This window comes from Mobula hypostoma, chromosome 2 (assembly GCF_963921235.1).
Source record: "Mobula hypostoma chromosome 2, sMobHyp1.1, whole genome shotgun sequence".
NCBI lineage: Eukaryota > Metazoa > Chordata > Chondrichthyes > Myliobatiformes > Myliobatidae > Mobula > Mobula hypostoma.
The window spans coordinates 202,163,284-202,176,129 of NC_086098.1; positions in this window are offsets into that span (position 1 = coordinate 202,163,284).

Genomic DNA, 12,846 nt, shown 5'->3' on the forward strand with positions numbered 1-12,846 from the left:
TCTTCACAACAAGCAGGTATCATTCTGGAGACACTCTCAGTAGAGGCTCACAAGCCCAAAGGGACATCACATTTTTATATCCTTAAGGTCAAAGGTAACAGGAGGTGAGTTGATGCAATTTTAATAGTTACAATAACATAGTTCAGTTTAACAATATGGGCTGAAAATGGTTCCTTTGAGTTATGTAGAAGCAGCGCATTGTAATTGATAAGACACCTCTGTGGCTCCAAATGCCTTTGTGAGAAACAAGTTAACACAAATATTCTAAAACCTTTTGACGACAGAGCAAGGCACACAAAATTAATGTTGTCAGGGCTGTCTCTGAGCACACAAGTATGTAAAGTACACAAAAGCTATTGATTGTCTATACCTGTGACCATGGTCGGTATATTAAACAACAACATCTGCCAACTTGCACTCAAGTCACAGTGGTGTGAATAATTTAGCCATGTTACCCAGTTTGATGCAAGCCAATTAACACAAACCTATTGTCTTAATGTTTGGCTTTTGCATATGAAATCTCAATCTGTGGAGCAGCCCGTGCTTTTAACTTTAATTTACGGCTGGCAATTTACACAAAAACTGAAGACTAATTGCAAGTTTCCTGAACGTATTTACATTTACAATAAGAACTATGAAATGTGAGAAATCTAAGAGACCTTCAGTCTCCCTGATAACTAATTCTACATGAAGTGCATCAAGCTGCAGCTCCTTAGAGACTATGTTAAGGAACTGAAACTGCAGCTGGACGATTTTTGGCTCATATGGGAAATTGAGGCGGTGAAAGATAGGAGCGAAAGGGAGGTAGTGACCCCTAAATTACAGGAGGTCACCCCAGGAGAGGGAAAGAAAACAGGCAGCTAAAGCAGAGTACTCCTATGACTGTTCCCCTCAATAATAAGTGTGCTGGTTTGGATATTGTTGAAGCCTCAGCAGCTTCTCTGGATCTGTGGCTCAGAAGGAAAGGAGAGAGAAAAGGAGTGCAGTACTGATAGGGAATTCCATAGCTAGAGGAGAAGATAGCAGAATCTGTGGACATGAAAGAGACTCTTGGATAGTATGTCACCTCCCAGGTGCCAAGGTAAGGGATGTCTTGGATCAGATTCACAGAATTCTAAAGGGGGAGGGTGAACAGTCAGAGGTCATGGCACATATTAGCATCAACGACATACTGCAGGTATGAAAATGGAGGAGGTCCTGAAGAGAAAGCTGAAAAGCAGGACCTCCAGGATAGAAGTCTCTGAATTGCTGCCTGTGCCACGTGGCAGTGAGGGTAAGAATAGGATGATTTGCCATATGAGTGCATGGCTGAGGAATTGGTGCAGGGAGCAGGGTTTCAGATTTCTGGATCATTGGGATCTGTTCTGGGGAAGATATGACCTGTACAAAAGGGACAGGTTACACCTGAACCTGAGGGGGACCAATATCCTTGTGGGCAGGTTTGCTAGAGCTGTTGGGGAGGGCTTAAACTAATTTGGCAGGGGGATGGGAACTGGAGTGATAGAGCTGAGGATGGTTCAGTTGGTACTCATGTAGATGAAATGTGTCGTGAGACTGTAAGGATAGGCAAATGATAGGGCAAAATTGCTGTTAGTGGGATAAGTTAATGTGTAACTAGAGGCCAAAATTAAAAAGAACATAAATGCAGGACTGGAGGTGTAATATTTGAATGCACATAGTATTCAGAATAAGACAGATAATCTTGTAGTACAGTTAGAGATTGGCAGGTTTGATGTTGTGGGCATTTCTGAGTAGTGGCTGAAGGAAGATCATAATTGGGAGCTTAACATCCAAGGGTACACATTGTATTGAAAGGACAGGCAGGTAGACAGAGGGGGGCAGCGAGGCTCTGTTGGTAAAAATTGAAATCAAATCCTTAGAAAGGAGTGACATGTGATCGGAAAATGTAGAATTCTTGTGGATTAATTTCAGAAACTACAAGAGTAAAAAGACCCTGATGGGTATAGATGTCAGACAACTGGAGAGTTAGTAAACGGGGACAAACTTAATAAGTATTTTGCACCAGCTTTCACTGTGAATGACACTAGCAGAATGCCAGAAATGAGACAGTGGCTACGTCCACACTACGCCGGATAATTTTGAAAACACAGCTTTCGTTTTGACCCTTTGTCCACACTAAGATGGCATTTTCATCCCCCAAAAACAGAGATTTTCAGGAATGGTCTCCAGAGTGAATAAATCTGAAAACGCCTAATATCCGTTGCAGTGTAGACATGCTAACCGGAGCTTTTTAAAACCGCTGTCATGACGTGCCGCAACAGATGGCGACAGAGTGGCAATTCATTGTTTTCTTCTTATTATTGTTACTTTATTGTCACCAAACAATTGATACTAGAGCGTACAATCATCACAGCGATATTTGATTCTGCGCTTCGTAGAACCTAACAATTTCAGAACAGAGGGCAACGAGACTGAAGCCAGAAGAGTTAGAAATGGACTCACCAAATACTTTGACCTATAGCTTACTGAATAAATAAGTATACTCACTTTGCCCTTTTTTCTGTCCATGCTTGTATGAAGGTAAGGACAGAAAACACCCTCCGCCACCTCCAGTTTAAATTCCATGCGGAGTATTTTGGAGGATCAAGAACCAAGAACCAAGGTGGTTTACCTACTTATGCAAGTACTTCTCTGACAATAGATGTGTAACAGCCGAATGTAACATTGTATGGAAATACAAGATAACGCTGATGCAGACAGATTTTATACATTCAACATGGTGCTTTATTAATGCAACAGAGTTAGTCAGTTTTTCAATGTTCGTCATCAGCCGGGTCATACTGTCCGTGAACTCCCTTTCGGTTGCCTCCATACGCTCCAGTATTTGTTTTTTTTTCAGTTTTAAGTCCTCCTGCGCGAGAGCCAAGAGCAATTCCTTTCAAGTTTTTCTACTCTGTAACTGGACAAGCGCGCACCAAGTATACAGTTTCCTCTTCGCTTGTTTTCTGTGTGTCCTGCGCATGCCCAGTAGGAGGAGATTCGCCCAAATATCCATCTAATGTGGACAGAGATATTTTGAAAAACGCTTAGTGTGGACGCCTGTCGTTTTTACTCGAAACCAGTGTTTTCAAAATTATCCGGCATAGTGTGGACGTAGCCAGTGTCAAGGGTAGAAATGAGTGTCATTGCAAGTGTGAAGGAGAAGTGCTTGGGAAGTTGAAAAGCCTGAAGGCAGATAAGTCACCTGGACCATATGGACTACACGCCAGGGTTCTGAAAGAGGTAGCTGAAGAGATTGTGGAATGATTAGCAATGATTTTCAAGAATCACTAGATTCTGGAATGGTTCCTGAGGACTGGAAAATTGCAAATGTCATTCCACTCTTTAAGGGAGAAAGGCAGAAGAAAGGAAATTGTAAGGCCAGATAGCCTGACTTCAGTGGTTGGGAAGATGTTGGAGTCTGTCTTTAAGGATGAGGTTTTGTGGTACTCGGAGGCACATAATAAAATAGGCCAAGGTCATCATTGTTTCATTAAGGGGATATCTTGCCTGATAAATCTGTTGGAATTCTTTGAGGAATTAACAAGTAGGATAGACAAGGGAGTCAATTAGATTTTTAGAAAGTCTTTGATAAGATGCCACACATGAGCTACTTAGATAAATAAAAGCCTATGGTGTTTAAGGAAAGAAACTAGCATACATAAAAGTTTGGCTGATTGGCAGGAGGCAAATAATAAGAATAAGGGTTTTTTTTTGGGTTGGCTGCTGGTGACTAGTGTGCTACAGGGGTCGGTGTTGGGATCACTTCTTTTCATGTAGTATGTCAATGACTTGGATGAAGGAATTGATGGCTTTGTGGCCAAATTTGTGGATGATACAAAGATAGGTGGAGAGACAGGCACTGTTGAGGAAGCAGGCTGTCTGCAGAAGGACGTAAACTGATTGGGAGAATGGGCAAAGGAGTGGCAAATGGAATATAATAAAGAAAGAAATGCATGGTGATGCACTTTGGCACAAGGAGTAAAGGCATGGACTATTTCTAAATGGGGAGAAAATTCTATGTTAAGAGGTGTAAAGGGACTTAGGAGTCCTCATGCAGAATTCCCTAAAGGTTAACTTGCAGGTTGAGTCAGTGGCATGGAACGTAAATATAATGTTAGCACGAGAATGATCAGAGGAATGAAATGATTAATATATGACAAGCATTTGATTGCTCTGGCCTATATTCACTGGAGTTTAGAAGAATAAGGGGGAATCTCATTGAAACCTATCAAATATTAAAAGGAATGGATAAAGTGGATGCGGAGAGGATGTTTCTGATAGTTGCGGAGTCTAGGACCAGAGGCCACAGACTCAGAGTTGAGCAATATCCACTTAGAACGGAAACGAAGAAAAATTTTTTGAGTCAGAGGATGGTGAATCTGTGTAGTTCATTGTCATAGATGGCTGTGCACACCAAGTCATTGAGTATATTTAAGGCGGATTTTGATAGGGTCTTGATTAATCAGGATGTCAACGGTTACGGGAAGAAAGTAGAAGAATGGGGTTGAGAGGGACGGTGGATCAACCACGATTGAGTGACAGAACAGACCTGATGGGCCAAATGGTGTAATTCTGCTCCTACATTTTATGATCTTATGGTTTTATGGTATGTTAGGGAATATTCTTGAGTTATGTGAATATAGCAGATAATAATTCAAATAAGAACCTGGCTTCATTTCTTACTATAACTGTAAATAAATTCAGGAAGCTTGCAATTAGCCTTCAGATTTTTTGCAAATTGCAAGCAGTAAATTGAAGTTAAAAGCACAGACTGTTCCACAGATTAAGAGATTGCATATGCAAGAGCCAAACACTGAAACAATGGATTTATGTTAATTGACCTGCATCAAACCAATTAGGCAAAGTTATTTGCACCATTGTGACGCGAGTTAAAACTGGCAGACCAGATGGATGTTTTCACTTAGCATATCTAACATGGTCACAGGTATAGACAATCAATATTTTCGTGTCCTTTTCTTATTTGTGTACGCAGGAACAGCCCTGAGAACATTATTTTTGTGTGTCTTTCTCTCTGTCATCAAAAGGTTCTAGAATATTTGTCTTAATTACTTTCTCCAAATGTCATTTGGATCTTCAGAGGTGTCTTATCAATTACAAATGTGCTTCCACTATGCGTGACAAAGGAACCATTTGTCAACCCAAAGTATTGAAGTAAATAGTATCATTGTAACTATTGAAATTGTATTGACTCACCTATTCTTACCTTTGATTTTAAGGATATAAAATTGTGATGTATATGCCTTTGGGTTTGTGAGCCTCTGTCGAGAGTGTTTCCAGAATGATGCCTGCTTTTTGCGGTGATAAAAGACTTCTATATCACTAGTTTCAGTGTCTCTTGGGTGTAATGCCCTGGTACATATTTTTACTGTTATGCTGTATGTATTTCATTTTGGCAGTTCTGTAAGAGCAGCTTGTTTTTAGCTTGCTCCATTTTCAGCTTGTTTGGGTTACAGTTGAAGGTAAGGAAAGATATGGAATGTGTGCCATCTAATTAGCAGGAGATTTTCTTGGTGAGAGTCAATAAACTTGGTCTTGGGCTTTTGTTCGGCAGCAGATGAGGGGAAAAGTGACAGGGAGAACTGGGCATAGCATACGATCCGGTGGGAGACCTGTTTGTTTGAGGTGGATTGCGAGCGACATTCGGAAGGTGGTGTGGGCATTGACGATGAGAAGGGCCCAGCATGCGAGTGACAGAGAAGTACAAGATGAGCTCTCACTTGTGCACATTTGACTGCTTAATTAGAATAGGTCCTTTTCTTTTTGTTATTCTTTGCTAACCCTTTAGTTAAGATTCATAAATATAATTCCTTTAATCGTGTGTAACAGGGTAGCAAGTGACACAGCGTCCACACAAACAGGGGTTTGGGATGGGGGAGCACCTCAATCTCACGAGTTTAGCGGGGCTGTACGTTGTCTTCCTTAGACTTACGCAGCCAAGGTAACCAGGGGGTTTCACAGGTAATTTCATTCACAGTCACAAGAAGGAGCATCTTTGAATGATCCTTCCTGACCTTGAAAAACTCATCTGAGTGCACTGCTAATAACATTTGCATTGCAAAATGCCTAATACTTCATTAACTTACAGTCTTTCTTTGTCACTGATCATCTTTGGATCCTGTGCTGGGATAAAAACTGTCGCAAGATAAAAAGTTTAACCATTTTATAAAAGAGGCTGCATCATTATTGTATTGAAAAATCAGGAAAATAGTTAGATATTCTCTGTCAGTCCATTTCTGTCCCATCATTCAGTACAAAATGTGATTGGTTTTCTACATCTTTAATGGATTTATGGAAGAAGAAGATGATGTCTCTGCCTTTTTCTTTTCTCGTGTTCCTAAACAGTCTTCCGAAGCAGTCCCTTGGGTACAAAGAGGAGTTCCTTCCACTTTGGTTTCATGGGTTTTGAGATGGTCAATGAGGTCAATAAGTGAATCTCTTACTCTTCCTCAAATTCTGAGAAGGCTTGCTCCTGCTCCTTCTGCAGCTTTCACAATACTTTTAGTCCCAAGTTGTGGATTTGAGATGTCAATACCACCCTGATTTTTCCAGTTCCATTTTATGCAAGAAATCCACAGGAGACCTAGAGCACATCCTTGAATACTTTCCTTTGGCCAATTGGTAATCTCTTCTTTTTACAGAGTTTGAAATAGAGAGCCTGTTTTGGGGGATCTCTAGCATCAAGCCTATAAGCATTGCGACCTGGCCAACACAGCTGTTTGAATATTGTTAGGGCCTCAGTACATATGCAAGAAGACTGAGCTCCTGCCATTTCCTGTCCCAGTGACAAGCTTTAGTGATGGACTAACGTAATTTAAAGCTTTGGTAGTTCAAGGCAAAGTTGCATTGATAGAAAAGAGCAAGTCCATAGAGCAATTCAAAAAACAAGTTAATGTATTTTATAAATAAGTTACGTACTCAAGAGCCAGCAGTTCAGTTGACTTAGAGATGATGAATGATCGGAAATGTTGTAGTTTCAAACATTTAATAACATCAAGCTTATAATAGAAATGTATGGCTTAAAGTGCACTGAAATAGCAAAGTCTAGAGTTAATAAAGAGCTGGGGCAGGGGTGAAGCCAGTGGTACAAATAGGTGGTCTTGGTGATGGCATGGTGCAGGGCTAAATCATAATTGTTCCACCTGAATCGCAGCCATCAGAGATTTCTATGCTAATGTGCCGGAGGGCAATATTGGAATTTATCCTGTTTATAAGAAAATAATGAAATTGTACGCATTCTCGTAGCTCATAGAGTTCAACATTTACTTTATAAAGCTGATGTTGAGGTTGCCACTGCCAATTTATCCTATGGGGCTAACCTAACGGGCAGCCAAGAAAATTTGACTCAGTTCAATATATTCAACACAGTTGGAAGACATGAATTAAGTATTATACTTCAGGGATACCATTATTCTGTATTTTTTTTTTAAGTTTACTGTTAACACTGTGCACAGTACAGATTAGTACGCATCAGGCCAAGAATAGCAGTTGATGTTTCTCTTTGAATTCTTCTGGAGTTGTGACATGATGAAGGAACATAGGGAGTAGCAACAACCACAGTCCATGAGAATGGAAGCCCACTTGAAGAATCTCCACATCTTCTAGCTTCAAAAACTTTAATGATGAAGAACCCTGCTCAAAATCTAAAGAAATTTATCTCCATCTTGTGCTTGCTTCATGTAGGTAAGCAAGCCATGATCCTAACCAGTGGATTTACTGCAGATTCATTGTCAACCAAGATCAGTTTCATCTTTGCCTTGAGACTTTTTCAATCTTTCCCATTGTAAAGCTACATGTTACCTCCAACAGTTCCCACAGCAGTGGAACACAGCTTCAGAAGTAATAAGAAACTGGCAAATACAGACCAAATCTAAGGCCATCCCATCTCAATAATCAAACTATACTAAGATTGAGTTTTCATGCTCTTAGAGTCCTGGCACATAACCTCATTCACTGAAACATATGAGAGGATGAGTTTTATGTTCCACATCCCCATGATGAAGTATTCAAACAACCTGCACCTGTTATGACATGCATCCAACCGTGTCAGTTTCTGGGGTTTAGACCCTCTAACTCCCCAGAGTATGGCTAGCTGCTGCAGCTCCTTTAAAGATTCAAGATCATCCCAATAATTGGCAATCATGTTTTGGGCAGCAAGAACTGAGTATTTAAGGAGCATCTGAACTGAGGTTTGGTGCTCAATTGTAAGCCTTAGTAGTGATATCGTCGAGTATTTTGTTTTTGCTCAGTTCTTGATCCAGTTTGATACTGGGTCTCAGTCACAGCCTCCAGCATTTGGGTGCAAGCCATCCTCGTCAAGGACTCTTGTCACAACACCAGCTGTACATAGCTGCCATCTGGCAATAAAGATCCATGGCAAAATCCTGGAAAATATTGATTACTTCTCATGTCTCAGTAGCCACCTGTAAATGAAGACAGAACACTCAGAAGGGAAAAGGTACTTTGGGGGTGGTATTCAGAACCTTCAAGATATTCATCCGAAGCACATTAGGGCCCTGTACAAATGACAAGTAGAATATATTACTTCCAAACTATCCACCCACTGATCCACTCAGGCACCTCCTGCCCATCTGTGGAAGTGTTTGCTGTTCCCACATTGGCCTTGCACATCACCTCAGAACCTAAAAAAAAGAGTAGAAGGAAATCATCCTCAGTTTCTAAAATGAAGAAGCAGAGGAAGAAAAAAGTAAGAAATCAAAACACCTCATGACCCAAATCAATCAGTATTCCAGCTTTGTTGTCTTTGGATTTCTTCAGTTAAATGTGCTAACTCAAAAATCAAGACAGCCAAATTCTCAACCCCCATTCCTCCCCCTTCAAATTCCACCCTATTGTCCAGTGATTTAGTTCCAAGTTGCATTTCACCTGTCCAATGTTTCCATATTTACTTATTTTTCTCTTGATCTCTGCCATGCATTTTTCTGGGACCCAAGTGAGAAATTCCAAAGGGCCAAGCATTAAGCTGACTGGACCATCACCACGTGCCATTGACATTTTGTCAATCTAACATTAATCTGGATCAACAATCATCCCCCTATTGTTCAAACTAAACAATCACATTTTCAAAGCAATTAAGCATCCTCCGACAACAGCAAAATCCTGATAGACATGGATACCTGGAAGTATATATACAGTAGATAATTGTAATTTATTTGAAATAATCGATGTATTTTTGTTGAAGAATAAAAAAAATGGCATTCATTTTGGAACATCATTTTTTTTGATGAATGGAATATGCTAAATTGATTTAAAAAACTTCAGTCTGCTGGAATGTGAAAAAACAACCCTTTTTGGTATTTTTAGTTCATCATTGACTTATCATTTCATCATTTGAGAGTTCAGCCGAGACTCCCTGAGCAGGGCAGTGGCCAAGGTAATGCACCTGTTAAACAAACATTGACATTTACACTGCTTTACAATTATGGACCAGTGTGTTTGAGAGGTAAAAACTTGCCCTTACAACTTTTTGATACAGTTGTTACATAGTTGTAAACTGTTCTGTTTACAACTCAAAGCTCAATAATGCTTCTGGAAGGTATATCAAAGTTCAAAATATACATTTAAGTTTACGATTGCTCCAGCTTACTGTAATTCTGTATCTGAAGAGGTGGTGTTGAAATGATTTTATTTTCTTACTCTCGTGACACTGATTAAAAAGACCTGTCCGTGCACCTATCCCCCAACGAAGCAGGAGATTTCCTAATGCACACAGCAGAATGGAATATGAAAATATCTTGAGTACTCATGCATGTCGGTTCATTGCTACTGTGCAGTAGTGATTGTAGTTCAATTTGGACCAGTGCTTCTCTTCATTTATACAGTATTGCTCATATAGAAAGGGTACCCATTTACTTGCTGGCACAGCATCAGCCTCGGTTCTGACACAGGAGTTTTGGATTCATGCTCTGCGCAAGACACATGGGCATGAAATCCAGGTTGACATTTCAGTAAACAACTTTGGAAATACAGTACTGAAGCATTAGAGACACTGACTTTTAAGAAGAGATTAAATCAAAGCCTCATTTCTCTGCTCAATTCCATACATTTTGTAAACTATTTGAAGAACAGTGATATGATCGGTCCTGATTTTTCAACCAGCACCATTGTTCTTTTAATATCATTGCTGATTGAGGTACTTTGATGTTGCCTTACAGCAGTTGGTGCTTGATAGTCTTTAAGATACGTAAAGCATTTTAAGGACAAGAATGAAGTGAGATAAAAACAAATCCTTCCTTTACATCAATAAAAGGTTGAGATCCTAATTAGAAAATATTTTAAATTGAAATTCTAAATGAGAGTGAGCCAAAGCCTTCGAATCTAAAAGTAACAGCATATAGATTTTGATGATTTTAAAAGATAGGCCCACTTTGCTTTAATATTTGCAGAGTTACAAGGCAAGAAGTCTGGAAGTTCAATGGGAAGCAACTACCCAGCTGTTTAAATTTGTGGTAGGAGACCACTGTCAGAGAGCAACAGATTCATAAGTGTAGACTTCAGATTAAAAACCCCAAAAAATGTTAGTCAGATATATGAGGAGCCCATTATATTATGTGGGATATTGAGAAAGATTTTTGCTTGGACTACAAGGGAACAGAACTAAAATACTGAAGACAATACTTGGTTGATATTCTCTAACAGAGACCTGCTTTCCCACTCCACACAGCAGCTGAGATGTAGCAGATCACCCTTCTCATAGTCCACAGCATCAACTTTAGGTAGGTGCTAGAACTATTTCCCAATCTTTCTCTTGCTCTCACTTGACCTTATCCAACTCATGAGAATCTGCTGAGTCATATGTGATGACTTCTATTGCATTTCTACATTTTGATAAGCAGCTGTCACTGAATTATGGCATCAACTGAAACTATCTTTGTACATGGCCTGGGCTAATGCAGTGACAATGACTGTATTGAATTTTCTTCTACATGATGCCTTCAATCTTCCAATAATGACATTAATCAGACAATGTCAATCTATCAATGCATCAACGCATCAAGCCAAACCTTTGTTTGTTAAGGGCAACATATGTATCAGCTTTTCCAAGACAAATAGACAACAACTAAATAGAACACAGAATTTTCACCTAAAATACGTCTTATTTTGTCACTAATACAGCCATTGGAATATATCACAACAGCCAAACATCATAGGTGAATTACACAATCTACTCTATTGCTAATAGGTGACATCCAATCAGGAGTATGAAGTAATTTAGGTGCCTGCCAGACACCAGCCACTGTGCTTTCACTTGTCTGGATTGACCATCCTCAGGGAAATAAAGTGCAATTGGGCTTTATGTTCTATTGAAATTCTAGTGGGATTAAGCAATTAATATTGGAACTACCTGGAGACATTGGGTGCAGTTCCAAGATAATTTTTAAGCTCAACTTCATCAGTTCACCTTGGAGAAGGTTATTCAGTTGTATATCAGAACTGTTAAAGCCTAGCCTCAGGCAGAGACTTGAAGAAAAATTAGTGTTTTGTTGTCCATACCACAGTAAAACCAGATGAGTGTACTCCAATGGGAATTACAAATAACTACTTCAACTGTTTGTTATTTTACTGGTGTTCTTTACATAGTTTTCTTTGCTCACAAGTATACACAATAATAGATACTTATATAATAATATAATATTTAGTGCATAATATACAATAGTTAAATGATTAATGATAGATGTATGTTGATTTCTCATTAGATTACTACCTTCTGATGGAAGTTCCAGGAGCCTGAAAAATACTCTTTGTATTAGCAGAGTTCTACACCTTTACTGTCAGATTTATAAATGGTTCATGAACCCACAGAGGCTACCTGCTCTCTTTTTGCACTATTTGATTTTTAATATATTCTTATTGTAGCTTATAGTAAGTATGATGTATTGCATTGTACTATTGCTGTGAAACAACAATTTTCACAACATATTTCAGCAATAATAAATCTGATTCTGATATTAGGGATACTTTTGCATCTCTGTTTCTCTTTTAGCTTTAGACTTTATTTTATATTCTTGACCATGTTAAAATGAATTTTAAATAATAATAGAGATCCCTCCAAATTAAAATTTCATTTGTCCACTCTCAGCATGTTCCTACTTTTGAGCATTGGTATGCATGGGTGGGATTCTCCATTTCATTATCCTTCAATTTTGTCAAGTCACTGCGATGCTGAATTTGGGTAGGGGAGCGGTCAAGGCCATTTGGACTACGTTCCTATAGTCAACTTCCAGCAAGACAGCATTTATCCCTCCACCCCTGCCAGTGTCCTTGTTGCCTTCTGTCAAACTGAAATGAACTGCTGCTCATGAACAAAATTGTAGTCCAAAACGGTGACATCTATTACCAGGGCTTCTCACAGATATTCTCCATCTCATGTTTCCTTCCACCAACTGTTCTGCAGCAGTTAAAAAAAATCTCATGGAAGCTTACTTGTTTAACCAAGGTCTTTGTAACCCGACCTAAGTCACAGTTTGTTTGATAACGGTCTAATGAAATACACGGAGGCATTCCATTTTCTTAAAAGTAACTACAATTTATTCCTCCATGTCTACTGTAGCAAAGCCATTCTTCTCGTGATATTCAGGTACTACAAACCAATGTAATCCATGTAACTCCCTGACTTCAGATAATCAATAGCATACAAAATAATTAAAAGTAAAATGAACACTAGGAAATATCAATTTTTAATTGAAATACTACTTTCGAAAATATGTCTCAGATGCTCCCAGTGTAGCCTCCTGAATATTGGTGAGACCTGACATAGATTGGGAGACTATTTTACTGAGCGCCTAAGCTCCGTCCACCAGAAAA